Genomic DNA, 22,070 nt, shown 5'->3' on the forward strand with positions numbered 1-22,070 from the left:
TTTGCTCTGTGCATGGAGACAAAGAGCCAAGATCATCTTGACTTCGAGGAGGAACAGTGGAAAAAGATGATAAGAGAGTGGTATGAAATAAATAATAAATAAATAAGTGACTGTTGAATAAAACAATTAGTTTTGCCCCAGGCTTCTGCAATAGCTTATGAATTCTTACCGGCATTAGTTTACAGCTGGAACTTCAGGATATAATAGGAGATTGAATCTTATACAGGCAATGAAACAGATGATCAAATTCACAGGGGATTGTGTCAGGCTTTTTCCAGTACTAAAGAAACATATTAATCCTTGTCACTGTTTTCAGAAACGCTGTGACAGAAATAAACCTGTACTGTAACTTGGCCCTTTTAATGAGCTTCTGGAGTGTGGGCTTTCCACTCAGCACCTGAAAAACACAACAAAACACCTTTTATATTAAAGATGTGAGGTTTGCTGCTGGCTAAATTTGTACACATAAGTCTATAAACCAGCGCTCAGCCAGCTGGGAAGCAAGAAAGCAAATTCAGATTCTGCCATGAACTTCACAGACCAATTATCTACTTGGAATCATGGGAGTTTAACAAACAAATACCAGCCCCTGCTGAGCCTTTTCAGGCCAGCAGCTTATTGGTGATTCAGTTGCATCCAAGGCTTTTAGACTGATCAATTCTTAATCACAAAGCACAAAAATTATTCTCAGACTCATGTCAGTTTCTTTGGACACGTTTGTTAACAATCTGCTTCAAATCATTTTTTTAAAAGAAACGGCAGACACTGTTTTTATTGACTCCCCACTTGTAAAATGTTTATAGCTTGTTAATTTATATTTACCCCTTTACTTTTGCCTGCAAATCAACATCACTTAGCACAGTTTGGTTACACTTTGTCCAAAGGAAATTACAGAAGCCTGCTATGGGGCTAAAATGAAGGAAAGCTGCGGAAAATCAATATACTGCTGATTAAACAGATCGTAGCAAATTCACGGCTCTATGCTACAGCATGGAGACATCAGTGTGATGCCTATCTAGCAGTTAATGTGCTTTCAGTCAGGTGAAGAAAATTTCAGAATAAGGCAAAATCACCCAGAAAAAGAAGAACTACCTTACACAAGAATGTATGTGCTTACATGAAACCTACATTTTGTGTAAGGTAGTAGTTCACTTAGGGAATAAGGGTGTGTTTGTTTTACAAAATAAAGCAGTTTAGTGTCTTTAGTATGACATTTACCCTTTGTATTATGAAAGGAACTAATGACATTGCAAGATACCACCTATTTTCTGCCACAAGTCAAGTTTGCTTGTTTCATTTTATGGATGTCTTTTTAGGTTCATCAACATTTTCTTCTATAATTTCCATTTGGCAATAATCATAATGACTGAAAGGTACATTATTTGTAGAGGAGGTCCAAAAGTAATAATGATATCCAATGATATGTCTGAAGCAATTCAGAAAGGATAACGTAATTTCCAATTTTAGAGTAGAAGAATGTACATGAAATAAACTACTTATAAAAAATGCAGTTTTTACATATTTTTTAAGTAGTGGGAATGGAGAATATGAACACCGCACAGTTATAAAGAACAACATTTGTTTGTAAATCATAGATAAAAGCAGCATTTGGGTTACAGGGAAGATTTGAGATATCGCAACTAAAGCAAATGTACTCTGAGTTAAAGCATAAACTTTCATTTCCATGCTACCCAGTTTGTGGAATTCTGCAAACCGAATACTTTGAGGACTGTAGGAAAATACATATCCTTAAGACTTGTTAAGAAGTGGTAACTCCTTTAATCCAACTTGAAGAACTGTACTGCACTGTATTGCATGTGAATTAAGGAAATGAGAAGCAAACAAAAGTTTAAATACAATCTTTCTGGAAAAGCGTAATTAGAAGAAATTTTGTTTCAACCTTTTGTTAAGCTTTTTATTTGACATACACATTTATCTATTTAGATTACTGTAATGCTATACCAAGAATCTTTGTTTTTTTAACTTGATACACCAGGGTAAAGTTTGAGCCTCTACTCACCATTGTTCACTCAAGATAACTATAGCTTTGATATGTTATAGTATTCTGGCAGATAAATTTCAATAGCAAATCCTTATACTAGAAAATATACTTGAGAAAATTATGTTCTATACACAAAAGCCAACTTAAGTTTCAATCTCTGTTGTTTTTAATTCTCTCTTTTTCAAAATATCAAAGTCTTCCAAATGGTAACATGGTTAAGTTCTTTGCCAAATTCCATGTGTTAAAATGAAGGTGTTTTTGAGTCATCAAAGCTTATAAAAAGACCTTTAACAAGTAAACAGCTTTCCTCTTTTTTAAAAAACTGGAAGATGTGGTATAAGAAAACACATTCATGGACACCATATGTGAACCAAGTTTCATCCCAAGATTTTGAGATTTTTGAGAATTCCTAGAAAATGACGGATTTAAATTCATACTGAATTTTACTGAAGAGGCTCACTCATTAACACTATTTTCATACTGATATATATATACACTTATACGTATGTATAAAACTCAAGGTGTTATGCTTTGATCATTCTGTCTAAAAAATCTCTGATAATCTTGTTTAGGAAAAAAAAGGTCTTCAATAGTTCAGGAATATGAAAAATAGTCATTACTTCAATATCTCTAATTTAGTGTAAATATTAACTTCCCTTTCTTGTACTGTGGTAAACTATCAACTTTTTTCCTATGTAAAGTTCAAAAAAATGAGGTCATTTCTAGTTAATTAAATATGATTTTGTGGCATTTTGAGAGCAAAGCAGTGGGTATTAATGGAAAGAACAAGTATAGTAGAAAACATAGAAAAATACCTGTATTTGAAATACTTATGGGTTTGCCAAGTTAATTTGCTCCCAAGTAAGTATCTTAAAATGTTTCTTTTCTTTGTAGCATTGAATGAAAACTAAACTGAAGTGACAAATTAGAATATAAGGAGATAATGGAAGAAGACTGAATAACACAAATATAAACTTCTGAACAAAAATTATTTTGTAAGTCTCACAACTTATGTAGACATTTTCACATTTTCATAGTTCCAGTAAGTTAACAATGGCTGTTTGTAAACATGCTTTATTTAAAATCCATATACCGTATGAATCTGAGAGTTGGCAGGGATGTGAATACCCTTTGGTAGAAACACAATTTTTCTTATTAATACATGGTAATTTATCACCATTAAGTATATGATCCCTCTGGGAAAAAATGGATGCACATTGCTCTCTAGACTATAATTTTAATGTTCATGATATTAATCTTTAATTAAATTACAGTTATTTTAGAAATGTATATCCTTAATTAAATTATACCATGCACATAAAGAAGAAACAACTATGGTATGATTAAAACATATTTAAAATGTACTACTGAATTTTGAATGCTGTCTGTCATCTGCGAAGTATGACTAGGCTTCAGAAATGACTAGAAAGTCAACTGAAAAATTGCCAAGTAAAACTGTTTGGTTCTTTACAGAACTGTGCATTAAAATTTTGGACAGTTTCTCTATTAAATCTAAATATACTTAGTATATACAGTATTACATTTCTAAATTAATTGCCATACTCCCATTTGTTAAAGAATTTCACTCCAAGTGAAAAGCAAAGTCTCACTAGATGTGAATTTTACACTGTGCTAGATCAATCCCAATACCAGTAAATGGATATTATTAAACAGCATGGGGTAGTGCAAACTGGGAAAGAAAACTTGTAGTGTGCTGCCTTTGAGCAGACCTGGCTTGCATGCTGTGACAGGGCAATTGTCGACATGCTTTTTCATGCCAATCTGCAGCTTTTTCAACTCTAGATGCTATGGCAACCAGGGTTTAACAGACTAAGCAGCTAACAAGCTTCCCTGATGGAATTGTCTGGTTGTGTGATTGCCTTGTCTTAGGGAAAATATAAAATAGAATGAAGACGCTTGTGGACATTTGTCAAACTGATTATAATTTGGACAGTTGAATCATAATTGTCTGTTGTGTGCCGTACAGTAGTGACATATGCTATTTTCCACATTCCTTGCAGTGCATACTATTGCATTCCTGCATAGGCTACGTTTCCCTTGGGAACAATGGGTCCTGGTTGCTGTGGGTTTGGTGCAACATGGCAGTCCACATCTCACACCAGATCATCTGGGAAAGAAAAGAACAGTGAACAGTTCTAATTTTTTCCTCTTTGAAAAGGTTTGTGTTTGACTTGAACTATATTTGTGTGAAATATAATGAACATAAGTTGATGTGAAAAGATACTTCTCTTTTATAAAATGTTCATGTTCATAGGGTAAGTTGTAGATCAAAATATGCAGGTGAATTAATTTGTTATTTATGACTGGGCATAATTTTAGTTCTTTGGGAATATTGATTTTTTAAATTTGCAACCACTTAAACATGTATTTGTGTCACCAATCATATGCATAATTTAAAACACTGAGAAAATCATCAAGCTTCTCTGATGGAATGGTCTTGTTTTAATACTGCCTTGTCCTATTGAAAATGAATAGAAGATATTCTCCTTATTGTTTTCAATGATTAAAAGCCTACTAATAAAATTTCTATCTCTTTAAACAGTCAAAGGCATTGTATTTTCAAGATCATCTGATACCAAATCTCTGCTTTTTCTTGACGGGGGTACATCTTTTCAAAAATTAAAATGATTAGAGTGAACATTTCAGATAAAATGTGAATTATCATAAAACAAAATCTAGGTTTCAATTTCATAGATAGACATCTTAAATAAAATGAACTATTTTTCTAGACAACCTCACTGATTATTTTATAGAATATTGTGAAATAGATTATTTTGTACTTTAAAAATATCAATGTTATGTCTTTAGGATAAACACTGGATGAACTTTTCAGTAGGCACTGAACTAGTTGAGGTTTGTTAAATATAAGTTGATAAGAAGATTTTGGTGAGTCTACAGAAAGGTGCAAATGATTATGATAACACATTCATTTCGGCCATATCTCATCAACCACAGAGTTCTACTGTATTTCTGTTTTGCTTTTTTTAATTTAAATTTTGAAATACTTCAAACTGATGCTGTGGTTTCAGACACCAAGGACTTCAGAAAAAGTGTGGTTCCTCCCTCCTCTTCATTTCAGTAGAATGGGCAGCAATCCAAGTTGCCTCTTAAAAAAACTTGAAAGTCACATACGATGACTTATGTCTAGATGGTGCAATTCCTAGAATGGGTCCATTTCTAGTTTGAGACACTGATTATTTTTCTTAAACAGAAAGATCTCAGAGTGAGAACACCTTCTTCTGTGATAAGCAGTGCACACAAGAAGGATGAGAAATGAAATTGGGAACATTTTGCTCTCTTCATAAAGAACCTACTCCAGACTAACATGTAAAAAATCTTTTTTGCAGAGTTATAGTGTACTAAAATTAATAAGGTAAGAATTACTTCCATAAAAGCTTTATTTTATATGAGCAGTAAGCATTTTTCACAAAATAGCTTTTATTCACTGGGCTACCAGGTCTTCCCCTTAATTTTATCTTAGTTTTGAAATTAGCCTCCTTTGTTAGTCACCTCTGTGCCTGTCACTTTCCTGTTGTCAGCTACTGTTGCACTAGAGAGACCTCTGTTCCACTTATTTTCCTGAAGAGTATAACTTCTTTCCTAACCAACAGGGAGCTTACTTGAGTCACAGGCTAAATAAATATCATTTGAATTAAGAAAAATCATATATTTTCAGTAGAATGGGTAAGAATTTTGACTCTACTTTTTCTTTTCTTTTGAATATCAAAGATTCTGATTTCATTTTATTTTTTTTTCTTTTCTTTTTTTCTTTTGGTCGACCCGCGCGGCTTGCGGGATTTTAGTTCCTCGACCAGAGATTGAACCTGCGCCCCTGGCAGTGGAAGCATGGAGTCCTAACCAGTGGACCGCCAGGGAATTCCCTTGAGTTTACTTTTGAATTCATTGAAACTTCTTTTTATTCAATAGATTCAAACTTAGAGTGGGATAGTACCTACTTTGGAGTTTAAAGAATTCTGCCTGAAAGCAAAGTAATTCTTTCCATCACTACAGACCAGAGGTGACAGTCAGGGTGCTTTATGTTAGTTCAATGACTAACATAGGATTAGGATAAGGAAATTACAGTTTAAGGTATAAGGAAACTACAGTTTCCTTAGGATAAGGAAATTATAGTTTAACGTATAAGTGTTTTCCTTCCTGTTTATGAAATAAAGGCATATGAAGAAATGGTATACAAATTTCAGCAAAGTCAAGAGGTCAACCTTCTCTTGTGAAACATTTTATATCTATAAAATGTGCTTTACACTCATTATCTGGAGTTATTATTACCTACCACCTAAAATAGGCAAAGATTGATATGCCCATTTTAAAGCTTAGAATAAAAAACAAAAAAACTTGAGTTTATGGATTCACTGAAAAGGCTGTCTAATTACTAAAAGAGGCAAAGATGAATCTTCACCTCTCTACTTTTAAAAATTGCCTTTTAAATTCCTTTTCTCTTTGCTGAGAATTATAATACTTCATCAGTTCTGTAATAATGAGGTCAGTTCTCCATTTTGAAAGGCACCAGAAGACTACACCATCCACACAATCTCTTGTGGTAGCTTTACAGTGAAAATTATTTTTCCGTTAAAAATCAGAGCACTCCCTGGTGGTCCAGTGGTTAGGACTCCGTGCTACCACTGCATAGGGCACGGTTCGATCCCTGGTCAGGGGATTAAGATTCTGCATGGTGTGGCCAAGAAAAAAAAATCATTTTTCTATTAAACTACGGCACTAAATTACTTCATTTACAATGAAAACATTGTACAGAAGTCATTAACATTTTAGTACAAATTAATTCCAACCTTATCATCTTGGTAATACTGCCAAAGTTCCACTTGGAGTTGGGCAGAGGGCTATCTCTGACTCCCCACTCTACCGTAGACTTCTGTGCAAAATCCACATTCTGAGGGACAGTCAGGGTGGGAATGGTGGAGAAAGGAAGCAATAATGGTGGTGTGACACCCTCCTCAAGTAGCTTATGAGTACCTGACTTCTGTGAAGTGAGCAGAGATGAAAAATAGAAGTAAAATTTGTTCCTGGAAACAAGTGAAACTCCTCCTTGAGAATGTCAGAAGGGGAATTTTGAGAAAAAGATGAAGTGTACAATAAAATGTATATGTGCTGAGACCTAGCAACAATCTGAGTGTTTTTGTAAATGGGACCACTCTCATAGCCACAGGCTAGTGACATTTGGATATTGACAAATTTTTCCCATAAGGCATAGTTGGACTGGGGTGATATTCACTTAGATTACTAGACCTCTGTCAATCAGGAGAGGCTACCACTATATCATGGAAAGTTGCGACTTTTAAAATTTCTCTGCTTAAGTTCCATATTTTTTCAGTAATAAATTAGTGCATATTTTAAGCTGATTTTTGTTTTTGTGTAAAATTCTCGGTTGAATCAAGCTTTCAAAATATACGGTGTGGAGAAAAGTTAGTGTTATTTTCCTAGATTTTGAAGTAAGTTTTCTTGGCTACACTATGCCAACTTAGCCCCATGGCAATTTCTCTCAAATTCAGGAATTTCAACTCTTCCTTGTTGAGGGGTTTAGTATATCACTGGAAATAAGTAATTGGGTAAAGAATCTTGTGAGAATGCTGGTCACTGATTAGCACATGGAAGACAGAGGGCTGCAGAGGCAGGGAGCATCATGATCACTCTAGGACACCACCACAAAAGTAGTTACAAGTCTTTCTTTCTTTTCTTTTCTTTTCTTTTTTTTTCTGACTGCGCCACAGAGCTTGTGGGATTCTAGTTCTCCGACCAGGGATTGAACCTGGGCCCTCAGCAGTGACAGTGTGGAGGCCTAACCACTGGACCACCAGGGAATTCCCTACAAGTCCTTCTTTTTCCCTCAAGGCACTCTGTTCAGCTTGGCCTCAAAATGATTAACAATTATACATCTTCATCCAGATTCAGAAATATTGAAACAGCTTTTGACCTTTCTAGCTCTGAAATTTACCTACATACAACATTTGGGTTCTTTCTGAGATTCTTCTCTCTGCCAAGTGACTAAGGGTTAAAAATAAAACCTTTCCTTGTCGTTCTTAAAGTAATGCACAAAATCCAAACAGGAAATTATCTTAAAACATCACCTGGAATTAATGGCAGTATTTTCTTTTGTTTTTAACTTTCAAAACTCTTTTTTTCTCTGAAGAACAAAAGCAAATGAATGTAATAATTATAATAGGAATAATCATAATCATATTAATGAAAATAGCTAACATTTATTTAGAACTTACTATATTCCAGGTTTTCATTTAATTACTTTAATATATTAACTAATCTTCCCAAAACCTTATGAGGAAGGTACTATTACTTCTGTGATATAGATAATGAAACTGAGGCCCAGAGAAGTTACTGATTTGCCCAAAGTCCTACATTTAGTAAGTGTGGAACCAGTGTTTTAATGCAGCCTATGTGACTCCAGTATCAGAGCTCTTAACTCTCAGAAATCTTCTTTGGTAATTCAAAAGTTGTATTCTAATCCTAGGTATCGATGAATTGATTTTATTGGTTTCACTGATTATGAATATTACACTTGATGAAGATGGCAAAGTTTATCTCCCAACATCATCTGATTGTACGTCCTTGATACTTACATATAACACTTCGTAGAGTTCTAAACAGAATGAAGGTTAAGAAATTCAATCCTAAAACCATATCAATATAATTCTATTTGTGTGGCATGGAGTGATAATACCATTCTTTGAGTATCTACCATGTTCTTGGTACTGTGCTAGGTGCTTTAGTGATACATCAATACTATGAAGGAGGTATTGGTATCCCTATTTGCACATAAGAAAACTGAGTCATAAAGAAACTTTCACACAAAACTAGTAACTAGAAATGAGTTTCTAACCAAGGTATATCTGGATACATATCTTTTTACTAAGGTTTATTATTATTAAACCTAAATAAGGTACTTTATATTATAGAATTCAAGAATCGTGGAAATGAGAATCTAAACTTTTCTCCAATCTTCTTAGTGGTAAAGACAAAGGAAGAGGTTATGCCACTAGTGACATCAGATAGATAGTATAGATTCAGCTTTTAAAAAGCTATTTGAGAATGTAAATGGTGTTTTTCAGCACTTCTGGTCATAGTGATCTATTTTTAGCCTGTAGCAGGGGTGACAATTTACATATAATGCATTAAATAGAAGTACTTTCCTTTATTATGTAATGATCTTGTTTTGAAGCCAAAGCCCTGCTGATGAGAGAAATAAATTTTGGTTTGTTAATTTCATCTCTTCCAGATTAAAACAGTTGTCATGGTTGTAAAATATGTCCACATATTCTTTGATATTTCTCCCTTCAAAAGGTGGAGCCTGATTCTGTTCCCCTGAATGTGGGCTTACCTAGTGACTTACTTTTAAAGAAAAGAATATGGTGGAATTGATAATGTGTAACTTCTGAGATTAGAACATAAAGGTATTTTAGCTTCCTCTTTGCTCTTTCTCTGGTGCCACTCAGTCTAGGGGAAGCCAAGTACCCTGCCATGAGGACACTCAAAAAGCCCACAGAGACCCATGTGGCAAGGAACTGAGGCCTTTAGCCAATAGCTAGTGAGGAAGTGAGGCCTCCTGCCAACAGCCATGTGAGTGAGCTTGGAAGCAGACTCTGAAGCCCCGATCAAGACTTCAGATGACAGAAGCTTTGGCTGACATTTTGTTTGCAATCTTATGTGAGACCCACCCAGCTAAGCAGTTCCTGAATTAATGAGCCATAGGCATTTTGAGATAATAAATGTTTGTTGTTTTAAGCCACTAAGTTTTTGGGTAATTTACTACACAGTAATACATAATTAATATAATAGTCTCCGTAAGGTAACATTCAGTGAAATTTAAATTCAAACTCCCTGATAAAATTAGCTTCTCCTCAAATTCCAAATTCCTCCAAGAGTCTCTCCTTCCCCATCTCCCATCCAAGATGGAAGCTTTCCAGAGGAAACTTATGATGAATGTATTTTATACCATTCTCTAGGCCCTGCTCCCTCTGCTGGGAGGACCCTCATTTCACCCAGACATTTTTTTTCTTCAATCGAGTCCACTGAGAACTGATCTCATTTGAACATTATTCTGGAATCTACTCCTTCTGACTGTGAACTTGGTTGTAGTTTCTGGTCATGAAACATTTGCACCTTTCAGTTTTTGCCATGGACCCAGTCCTACTTTGATCTACTTGTATTCTCAGCAGTTGAGCCTATGGATATCCTACACATCAGGTATGGGCCGCGAGGAATCTGATGCTCTACCACCACAGATTGTTCCTATCCTGTTAAGCTCTTGAGGCACCACTCTCAGTGCCCTGTTTGCTGTGGAGTTTGTCTAAGATTATTGAAGTTTTCTTGTCTTATCTCGAGGATATAGAAACAAATTCTTTCACTGGAAATCTCTTAAAAATTTCTTTATTATACTTGTGAAATATTGGAAACAGCCTAAATACCCACACATAAGAAAGTAGTTGAATAAACTATGGTACCTCTACACAATGGAGTACCGTGCATCTGTAAATAAGAATGAGAAAGACATTTTCAGGATATATTGTTCTGTGGAAAAAGCAAAGTGCAAAAAGTATTTATAGTATGGGACCATTTAAGCAAGAAGGAAGAATAAGAGAATATACATGTATTTGTTCATTTGTGGAAAAGACTTATAGTAAGGATCAAACAGAAACTAAAAAGACTGGTTACATACAGGAATGAGTGGAAAAGGGGTAGAAATAAAGAGGCAATGGGAACATGGTATAGGATTGAGGGAGAAGTAATACTTTTGTGAGGATACGTTTTTTATAGCTCTTACTCTAAGGATCATGATATTGTTTTATATACCTCTCAAATAAATAAATGATTAAATAACCCAGGAGGTAAGGAGAACTCAAAGCGGAAACACAGTAACAAGTGAACCTAATTTTATTATAAATGAATAAAATAACCACACTGATGAGGGTGGGGATAAAAGAACCAACATAAGTAACTTTAGAAAGCAATATTTTGACTAAATACAGTAAATCTAAAGACAAACAAAAACAAGTTTTCCAAAAATGTTGTACTCTGTGTTTAGTAAATTTGTTTCTAACACGGGTGTAAGTTAGCAATTCTAAAACTATTTTATATTCATATTAGGTTTGAACAAAAACCAAATATATTGTTAATGAGTGCCATTTTTCTCATCGTCAGAGGAAGAGGTTACAAATGAAAATAAGAGTAAAACGAATTCTGTCATGTTAAATTGGAATAAAACATATCAGTATGACTAGTAGTTATATATATATATATATAATATATATATATATGCACACAAGATGGATAGATACAGAAATAAATAGTTGTGTGTATTCATGTGTTATTACACGTACATCTATTTCGTAGCTTTATTCTCTGACAGGGCCTAGAAACAATGACTTCCCAGTAACAATAAGCACACTTAACATTTAGATCTTGGAATTTAAATGTCATTCCAGTAAAAGGAACCAGGACTCCTTGGAGAAAGAGCTGGTGCTGGAAAGGACCAGGGCAGGAAAAATACAAGATAAGACCGGAATGTCTTAAGGAACAGAAAGTATACAAGTATCCGCAAAATGATGGAGGCATCTCAAAAATTCACCACGAAAACCAAGTTTAAAATGCTCCCAACGACCAAAGTTGGGCCAATTAGAGAACAACCCAAATAATGCTAGTTTGAATTACAACCCCTAGATTAAAAATAATCATGGATGATTATACAGACATAAATCTGTAAATGGAAAAGTAAATAAAGAGAGTACTCTCCTTTACAGGAGAATATAAATTAATAAATCTACAAGGAATAAGGGAAATGGAAAATCACCATTAAACAAACACCACAGTAATATTTTTTGTGTGTGTTTTGCGGTTTGCGGGCCTCTCACTGTGTGGCCTCTCCTGTTGCAGAGCACAGGCTCCGGACACGCAGGCTCAGTGGCCATGGCTCACAGGCCCAGCCGCTCTGCGGCATGTGGGATCTTCCCGGACAGGGGCACGAACCTGTGTCCCCTGCATCGGCAGGCAGACTCTCAACCACTGTGCCACCAGGGAAGCCCTATTTTCTTTTTTTTTTTAAACATCTTTATTGGAGTATAATTGTTTTACAATGTTGTGTTACTTTCTGCTGTATAACAAAGTTAATCAGCTATATGTATACCTATATCCCCGTGTCCCCTCCCTCTTGCGCCTCCCTTCCACCCTCCCTATCCCACCCCTCTAGGTGGTCCCAAAGCACCGAGCTGATCTCTGTGCTATGCAGCTGCTTCCCACTAGCTATCTATTTTACATTTGGTGGTGTATATATGTCCATGCCACTCTCTCACTTCGCCCCAGCTTACCCTTCCCCCTCCCCGTGCCCTCAAGTCCATTCTCTATGTCTGTGTCTTTATTCCTGCTCTGTCCCTAGGTTCTTCAGAACCATTTTTCTTTTTTTAGATTCCATATATATGTGTTAGCATATGATATTTGTTTTTCTCTTTCTGACTTACTTCACTCTGTATGACAGACTCTAGGTCCATCCACTTCACTACAAATAGTTCAATTTTGTTTCTTTTTATGGCTGAGTAATATTCCATTGTATATATGTGCCACATCTTCTTTATCCATTCATCTGCCAATGGACATTCAGGTTTCTTCCATGTCCTGGCTATTGTAAATAGTGCTGCAATGAACATTGTGGTACATGACTCTTTTTTTTTTTTTTCGGTACGCGGGCCTCTCACTGTTGTGGCCTCTCCCGTTGCGGAGCACAGGCTCCGGACGCACAGGCTCAGCGGCCATGGCTCACGGGCCCAGCCGCTCTGCGGCATGTGGGATCTTCCCGGACCGGGCCACGAACCCGTGTCCCCTGCATCGGCAGGCGGACTCTCAACCACTGCGCCACCAGGGAAGCCCCTACATGACTCTTTTTGAATTACAGTTTTCTCAGGGTATATGCCCAGTAGTGGGATTACTGGGTCATATGGTAGTTCTAATTTTCGTTTTTTAAGGAACCTCCATACTGTTCTCCATAGTGGTTGTATTAATTTACATTCCCACCAACAATGCAGGAGGGTTCCCTTTTCTCCACACCCTCTCCAGCATTTATTGTTTGTAGATTTTTTGATGATGGCCATTCTGACCAGTGTGAGGTGATACCTCATTGAAACACCACAGTAATATTTGTGAAATCTATCTACCTATATACATATTGCTCAAACCATCAGTGGATGCTAAAATTAATGAGTGATGAGAAATAGGATATTTACATAACCTTAAAGTATTTCCACACAAAATACTTATTAATTACAAAGGGGGAAATATTAACATTGAAAGGAGAAGCTTGACAGACACCATTTAGCCATGTGATCAGAGTTAACATTACCAGTAATAGGATATAATGCCATCATATATTCCACTATATGATGTACTGAGAAGGACATAACCTCACTTCTGTTTTTTGTCAAAAAATAGTAACAAGTACCTAATTATGCGAAAGCACTGGACAAACACAAATTGAGGGATGTTCTAAAAAATAACTGGCATGAACTCTTCAAAAGTGTCAAGAACATGAAATAATGAGGAACTATCACAGATTGAAGAACCCCCAAAACAACTAAATGCAATATGGGATCTTGGATTGAACCTTGGACCAGATAAAAAGGATATTAGCAGAAAAACTCGCAAATTTCTAATAAGGCCTGCATATTAGTTAATAATATGGCACCAATGTTAATTTCTTGTTTTTTTTAATTGAACTATAGTTGACTTACAATATTTATTAGTTTTAGGTGTACAACATAGTGATTTGATATTTTTATAGATTATACTCCATATAGAGTAATTGCAAAGTACTGGCTATATTCCCTGTGCTATACAAATATATCCTTGTAACTTATTTATTTCATACCTGGTAGTTTGCACCTCTTAATTCCCTTCACTTATTTTGGCCCCCCCCAGCCCCTCCCCTCTGGTAACCACTAGCTTGTTATCTGTATCTGTCTGTTTCCGTTTTGTTATATTTGTTCATTTGTTTTATTTTTTAGTTTCCACATATAAAATTTCTTGGTTTTAATAACTGAACTATGGTTATATAAGATGCAAAATTGTGGGAAACTGGGTGAAAGGTAAACAAGAATTCTTTGTATAATTTGTGCAACTTTTCTGGAAGTCTGAATTCAATAAAAAAAAATCTTTCAAAAAACTTCACAGTTTACCCTAGTGAATTTGTCTCATCTAAGATAATCCAAGTGTTTTGAGAGACTATTTCAACACGCATCAAGGTTAGCTAGTTCCAGTGGTCTGAAAAACGTTATCAATTGAAGTTAACAATGATTTCTGACTAACACAAGTAAAATTAATGTTCAGGACAAATTGAAATAAATACTCCTTGTGACTCAATACACACACACACACACACACACACACACACACCCTCTGTTATGTACCACTCCTGGCTCACCTGCTCTCTGGGGAATGGGGGAATGGTAAGAAAGTACACTCATGATTGACTTCACACATTTTCCTTCATTCTTTTTTTCTTTCTTGGCTTTTTCTCCTGGAGATAGAGGGCCTTCTTATTTCTCCATCTGACAGAAACTGCCTTGGTTCCTACCCTTCTTCTTCCTTACATGACATTCACTTTATCCTTTACTTGGATGAAGTAGCAAAATTGTTGCATGGAAAGAAACTCATAAATGAGTACCTCTCAAGATGCACTGAGAAGCATTTAAAAATATTACCTCTGGAAGATCTACAGACTGCTCTATACATTTTAATACCTAATGATCTTCCCAAGTTAGTTCCCTGAAGTTTAATTTTATCTTCCTGGTTATACTGTTATGTCCCTGAGGGCCAGGTTGATCTCTTACACATCATTTGTATCCCCATAGCATGTAAAAAACACCAACTAGTCAGTGTATATTCTGCTGATTGTTTGAAGTAGATTAATCACAAATCACTTTGAGTAGAGTACTAAAGAAGTGTGGGATAGTGATCTATGAAGAGCAAAGCCCATGATTCTCCTTCCTACTTGTTTTTGTAAGGTTAGTCAATCTATAAAAAAAGTTTGCCCACAGCCAACCTTAAGTTTGCCACTTTGCCCTTCTGTACTATAAATGTTCTCAGCTATGGAAAATCATCATATGCTCCTTCTACTTAAATACCATACATATCATAAATAACTTTGAAATTTTCTATGGGAATATGATAAATAAAATGTTACAATTTGAGAGCATATGATTGAAAAAGCTATTCATGATCTGAACCTTCATGTTTCAAGAAATTCTTGGAGAAAACACTATTGCTATTGTAAGAATCCTAGCTCCATCCTTTGAAAGGTGAGGAGTTTAAAGAAAGTTTTATTTAAATCTAAGATAGGATCGAAAGATGAGTGTGGACAAATGGAGTAATATGTGTGAAGATTTAATAGTTGAATATAACTCATGCAATATTAGAGTTTGTTGAGAAATCAAAGACTTAGAGTCAAATGTACAGGCATTTGGTACAGGTACAGGAAAGAGTGAATTCTGAAAATCCTGTTTACTTTGAAAATAACATGATTTAATTTTCTAATTTTTATGTGCGTTTAACCATAATTTTTAACCAATGATTTTTTTGTATGTGCTAAGATGCTACGAATGGACTTGCATTCTTTACAAGATTATATTTTTCAATGTTATTGAAAATTTTATTTTTATACAGAACAAAAATGGTAAACAGATTTAATTCATTGGAAAAAAGAGGATATCTTGTCTTGAAGATATCTGTTGCTTTCACAAGCAGTCTTGAGTATATAGCTATTTTTTATAAAAGCTTTTCTGTCGTTTTTCACTATTACATTACATATGGGCAATAGTGATTTTCTCAACTTTTCTTATTTTCGAGTTGCAAATTACTGTAAAAGTACAACTTTTAGACAATTTAATTTAGGATGAGTAGTTGCAAGTGAGATTTTTTTTTTATATCTTAAAAGACAAAAAATTTAGTAATTTCCTAGGAACTTCTCTTGCCCAATCATGCATGGTGATGCATGAGAAAAATAACAACAACAACAACATATTTTGGCATTACTAGGTATTGTTCATGTATGAGAATAGCAATACTAATCCCAGAACTATTATCAGGTGCTCCTTCAACTGAGAGACACAGTCCCTCTATCTTACATCTCTGGTAGACATTGAATAATTTTTTTTTCTTTTTAAATGATACAATAGAAATATTTAACCATTATAAACATCATTACTTACAAAGAAGGAAAAAATCTGCCATTACTATGTTAACAGACTTAGACTTAGGAGGAGATGGTTTGTTACTTACCATGTTGAAGAAACAGTATATGGTAGAGTTATGATTAAACTAAAAGAAGGAAATGTGTTGAGAGAGGCTAAGCAATCTTCCAAAGGTGACACACAGTAAAAATGCTAGACTAAGATTTGAATCCAAGCATTCTAGCTCTAGAGTGCATGCTGAAATATTAACACCTTATTGAACATATGTAAGATAAAGTCATTCTAGGCTTTTCTAGATACCCTCATTGAGTTATTGATATTATTTACAGGAGGTCTGAGCTTGTGCTACTGTGGTGTGAGGGCCAACTTAAATCTGTGGGTCAATTCGAACAAGGTAGATCATTTATTTCTAACAAGCATTCACATCAAGAAGAGACACTTTCCCATCAGTGGACAATAGCTATAGTGCAGCTGTTCAAAGTGGCAGTTTCAGTGAAATGGGTCTGAGATGGGCTGGGCAGTGACTCTTAGCAAACTCCAGAGGTGCAGGATCATGTTGACTTTAGTGTATAGGATATCCCAGAAATCAGAATAGTCTGTATTTTTCCTTAGATTTGGGTCTGCCTGTTTTAGACTAGACCAATCAAAACAATGGGAAATCTTAGGAGGACATTTCAGGTATGCTCATTCTGGACCAATTTCTTGGAAATAGCATGGTATCTAGAGTCATACTCAAAATGTAGAACATCATGCTATTGCCTCCTTTAAGTAATTTCCCTGTTTAGTCATATTTTGCTCTTCAGGGTTTCTTGCTGAAAGTGGTTGATGTGTGTCTGAATAATACAAACAACTTCAAAAAGTAATTTGTTTATATTAATAATTCATCCTATGCAGGTGTGTATGAGAAGTTGGCAAAGAAAACTAAGTTAGCAACAAGTTTTTAGATTTAGTGATTCAGCAACATGATAAATATCTATTGAAATTCTTTGTCATATGCTTAAAAATCTACTGTAGAATCCTCCTGTGGGGTAGTCTCATCTCCAGGTACTGTGTCCAGGTTTAATTTAGGATATGAACTCAGGTTCGTTGCCCTGCAGGCCAAATATCTGATCTCTTTTGAGAGCAGCATCAGAAAGTCTTCACATTTGGTTAAACATAGATGGTGCCAATGGAGGATGGCCATGTAATGGTGTGACGAGGAAAGTGGAAACCTACTCAAGATCAATTCAAGAGATTTTATTACAAACACACTTCAAAGATTGCATGCTGGAGTGTCTGAAATATCTCAGAGCTCAGTAATAAAAGATGATGGAAAGTCTTAGGCTGCTTCCTTGTTTGTGAAAACTGGGGCTTGCCAAATTTCATGCTCCCGCCCTTGTGGCATTCTCTCCAAATAAATAAGTTTTTCTTTGTTTCTATATTCACTCATTCAGAGGTAATTCAGTACCACTGTCATTAAATACATTCTTGCTAAAAATTAGGGAGATAGATGTGCATTTTGAGGCTGAGTTTCAAAACTGATTGAGCTTAATGGTACTTTGAAAGTGGAACTTCAATTAAAACGTTATTCTTTCAGTACAAAGAATTATTTATATTTTTTATTCAGTTATGTTATATATAACATGTTATATTCAAGACTAGTTAATAATAAACATATTAGCCAAGCCCACAGTAAATAAATATTTGATAATTTAAGTAAGTCTGTTATTAGTTTGATGATATATGAAGGTAAAAGGAAAGAAGCATCTAATATATTACCTTCATCTTCTATATTTGCATTGTAGATGAGTCTTTCATATTATTAATATGAATAAGTTTATTAAAGATATAGGTTTGTAAGTGACATGTAAGTATATAATAGAATAATTTTAATAGAAATATTTATATTTCTCAATTAATGTTGACAAGAAGTGGTTGTTTGATTTCTAAGTCAGAGTCAAGTGTATTCTTTTCAAGAACTATTCTCTATATGTACATTGAGAAAAGAGCTTGATATTTAAAATGTGAATTTAAAAAATAGCTAATGTAGGATTGAAATAGTTAATAGAATCAGACCAGTTCAGTCAATCAGTCAGTAAACAAACGCCTATGGTGCACCCACTATGTTCCAGGCAGGGTGTGTGATGACAGGAATGGAGCAATCTGTGAGAGACATCTTCCCTACCTCTGTGGAGCTGGTAGTATAGACTGTCTGGCAATTTGATCTATTTTACTATATGCAACTTCTAGTAGGAGTTAAATAAGGATATGTATGTCTTACAGTACACAACTGTTTAATAATAGCTTGTATTGCATACTGCAAAAGTAGTTGAGACTTTTTGAATTACACTTTTCTTTAGGTATGTTGGTGCCATGAAAAAGGCTGAAATTATGCAAACTTCTCGTTTTATAATTTTGAGACAATGGCAGTATTAAAACATACATGTAACATCCTACAGAAAATTAAATGTGTGAACATGAATTACATCATTTGAAAATTCAACTTGTACTTGATTTTCCACGGTAGCTGGTGTCCAATGAGCCCATGCAATATCAATGTGCTCAGTGATAGAGAAGAAGATGGTAATCGTGTACCAGGGGAATTTAGGTTGTGTTTTGATGATGTGGTCAATCACTTGGCCTTTGGTTATTCATGGAATAACTGGTTTTATTTAATAAGTCCATTTATGAAAATAACCACTGTTGCACATTGGTGCTTATCAAAAGTATTTTTTTCCTTGAAGAGACTGCACATGTATAGCATCGAACTACCAATTAATATAATTTGTTTAGAGCTATTTTTCTTTCTGTATCATCAAAGCATTAGTTATCAAAGGTGAATGGTAAAATATCCAGCCAAAAAAGCGTTGTGTGGCTATCCCAACAACTTAAATAAAGGGAGTAAGAGAGAACACATGTGTTACAATTATCCAGATTTTTCCTTTAACTGAAGCTTTTAAACTAAGACTGATAGAAAACAGTGTTTAGGAAGAAATAATGCATACTGATTTATATAAAATGCTGTTCATGGTATTTCTCTTTTTGTATTAGCTTTAATGAATAGATATGCCTTTTTATTTTGTGGTACCCTACCATTAAATGATACCATCATTTTTTTTTTCTGCCTAAATAAATTCAAATTCTTGTCACCTACTATCTGTACAGGAAGATTTGAGACATTATTCCTAATTGAGATTTTCACTGAATATCTTTTAAAGATAAATTTGTTTTATTCTTTCACCCACTATTTAAAAGGATTTTCACATTTTTATCTTCTAAAGGAATTGTCAATGAGAAACTAAAACTGCATAGACTATACATTAAAATCACTTTAGTTTTTAAGCTGTCATGAACTGTTTCAAAAAATGCTAAGTTGCTTTGTTTAATGTCTGTCATTTTATAATGCTTTAGAAGTTATCTATCCTGTAAAATTATTAACTGATGCTAAAATTGCCTTGTAAGTATTAGGACAATAGCAATTTTGTAACAGCTGGGACACTGCCAATGTAAGATAAGTACATTTTGCTCTGTAGATTCATAAAGTGCTTTGAAATGGTTTGTAACTGATGGATGGATGCATTTTCTAAGTGTAGAAAGCAATATTTTGTAGAAGGAAATGGCTTGAAAGCTGACACACATGCATGCAAATGCCATTCTCTTCAGTAAGTAATTTGCTTTTTCCTTCAAAAGCATAAATGGCATAGTTAGACACATTATTTTGTATATTGCACATAACAATACAAGATGCACAAAAACAGCAAGTACAAAACATTTCATATTGATAGAAGAACCCATAGCTGTGGTATATGATTAGCATAAATCTATACACACTGAAGTAATGCCTTCAGGATTAAAAAGTGAAACTGAAAGAAATAGGAAAGTCCTACCAAACTTCAGGAAATGACAATATTTATTATCCTTTCCCTCTTTTAATTTTGCTACTTGATTAGAATGCTGTATCATTTTAAATGGATATATTTTCCTTGAACCACTAAACATTAGTCATGGTCCCAGTAAAGTGTTACAAAGCTCTCATATTGTTCTACATACTTGTTTAGGATGGTTAACATCTTTCAGCTTTCAAAACATAAAAGGCAACACTATATTTTCCTGTATGACAAGTGTTCATATGGGACTAGTTTTTGTCAAGTTAAAATTGTTCTGCGACCCAAATTGGATGTCTGGAATTTTTAAAAAATATAGTTACTGTTGTATCCTAAGCACCTAGAGCAGACTGGCAGAGAGTGTATAACCAATAAATATAAGTCAAGTTTGAATTGAATTGTTTTTCAGAGACACTCGATTTAAAACCACTCTTAGCAACTCTGTATTTGTTAAAGAACTTGAGCTTTGGAGCCAAGTTGGTTGGGTTTGGGTCCTGGTATCAACATTAACAGTTTTGTGAATTTAGGCCAGCCTTTTAACTTTGCTAAACTTCAGTTTCCTACTATATAGAATGAAGAACATAACATCCACTTCTTAGGGTCGTTATGAGGACCAAATCTATATAAAGTGCTTTTGCACAGTATCAGGCACTTAGTCCTTGTTACATTATGGTCTTTATTATTGCCATACCTCCACCATTATCCACATTATTATTTGGTTTGCTGTAACAATACAGAGTTATCTCAGTTCCTTAAAATGTCCTCAGTTTCCTCTCTGATTTGGACAATTTCTGTGAAAATCACTTAACATTAACTCCACTCGTTAATGAGAGCTTTATTCAGTTAGAGAGGAAACCATACCCTCAATCTTTAACGTTTTAATTTAGTGAGGCAATTCTTTTTCCTCTGATACATATTTCATTCAACACGTTCAAAGGAAATGTAGAAATGAGTAAAATCTACTGGTTGGGTAATATTTTGGATGAATGTAAGGCAAAACTTCCAATTTGTATTTTGGATATGTTTTCTCAGAGATCAGATATTAGAACATCTGGACCTCTTTGGATTGGTCAGTAGAAGACATTATACAAAATGAACTAATTGATTAACAGACGTGTAATGTACTGAAATTTTCTACCTTTTCAAAAGATGCATTCATTATTTACCTGGAAGACTTTGTCACAAAGATATGCCAGAGGAATGCTTTTAGACCAAAGGTGTTTTTACTTCTGAGTTACTTCCATACTTGAGGAGACCTTTGATGGGGTTTCTTCATTGGAAAGATGCCTATGGTAAGAATAGAAAAAAAATTGGTCCTTTATTTGAAAATCTTACAAATTCTGAAGATTTCTAAATTAATGGATTTTTATGAAACATATAGCTTATTAAATAGCTACAATACTTCATGTATAAATAATTTGTCTTTTATTTTATTCATACAATTTCTTGTTTTACTTTTTTATGGCTTTAACTCTTGGTGGGAATTCTGTGTTTTTACATATAGTTTTAGTTAGAGCTGTGACACTTGGTGTTTATGACATCACATGTGTTTATTATAATCGTTCTCCCCCAAATCTTCTGTGCATAAAAATGACACGAGGTCATTTTCCTAACTAACTTTATAACAGATGGGGTCATATAAATTTCATTATCATGAGCCCAAATGTCAAAGGCAAAGGCATTCATGACAGCCCTAAATATAGTCCTAGAGATGGGGCCTCATCCTACTTTTTCTCTCTTTGATATGAACCCACTGAGGAATAATGTGCTTTTCTGTTGGTCTTCTTTCTCTCTCTTTACAAATTTATCCAACAGAGAAAGATTACATTCCCCTCACAGTAGCTTTTTAGATTTGTCATCTCAAAAGCCTGTCACTTACAGCCTGGGTTCCTCAGGTATTTATTTATTCATTGTACCAAGCCATAGGCAGGCTTTTGGCATAGTTGTCCAATTACTGATACCCTT

The 22,070-nt window shown here is 34.6% G+C and overlaps 1 long non-coding RNA gene across 1 annotated transcript; it reads right to left on the reverse strand.

Moving 5' to 3' along the window:
- Positions 1–245: 245 nt before the first annotated feature.
- LOC125963666 (uncharacterized) lies at positions 246–21,322 on the reverse strand. Its single transcript, XR_007475946.1, has 3 exons — positions 21,272–21,322; positions 10,481–10,537; positions 246–397 (listed from the first exon to the last, which is right to left on the reverse strand). It is a non-coding gene; the product is annotated as an uncharacterized LOC125963666 (long non-coding RNA).
- Between the last annotated feature and the right edge of the window lie 748 nt (positions 21,323–22,070).

Source organism: Orcinus orca, chromosome 2 (assembly GCF_937001465.1).
Source record: "Orcinus orca chromosome 2, mOrcOrc1.1, whole genome shotgun sequence".
Lineage (NCBI taxonomy): Eukaryota > Metazoa > Chordata > Mammalia > Artiodactyla > Delphinidae > Orcinus > Orcinus orca.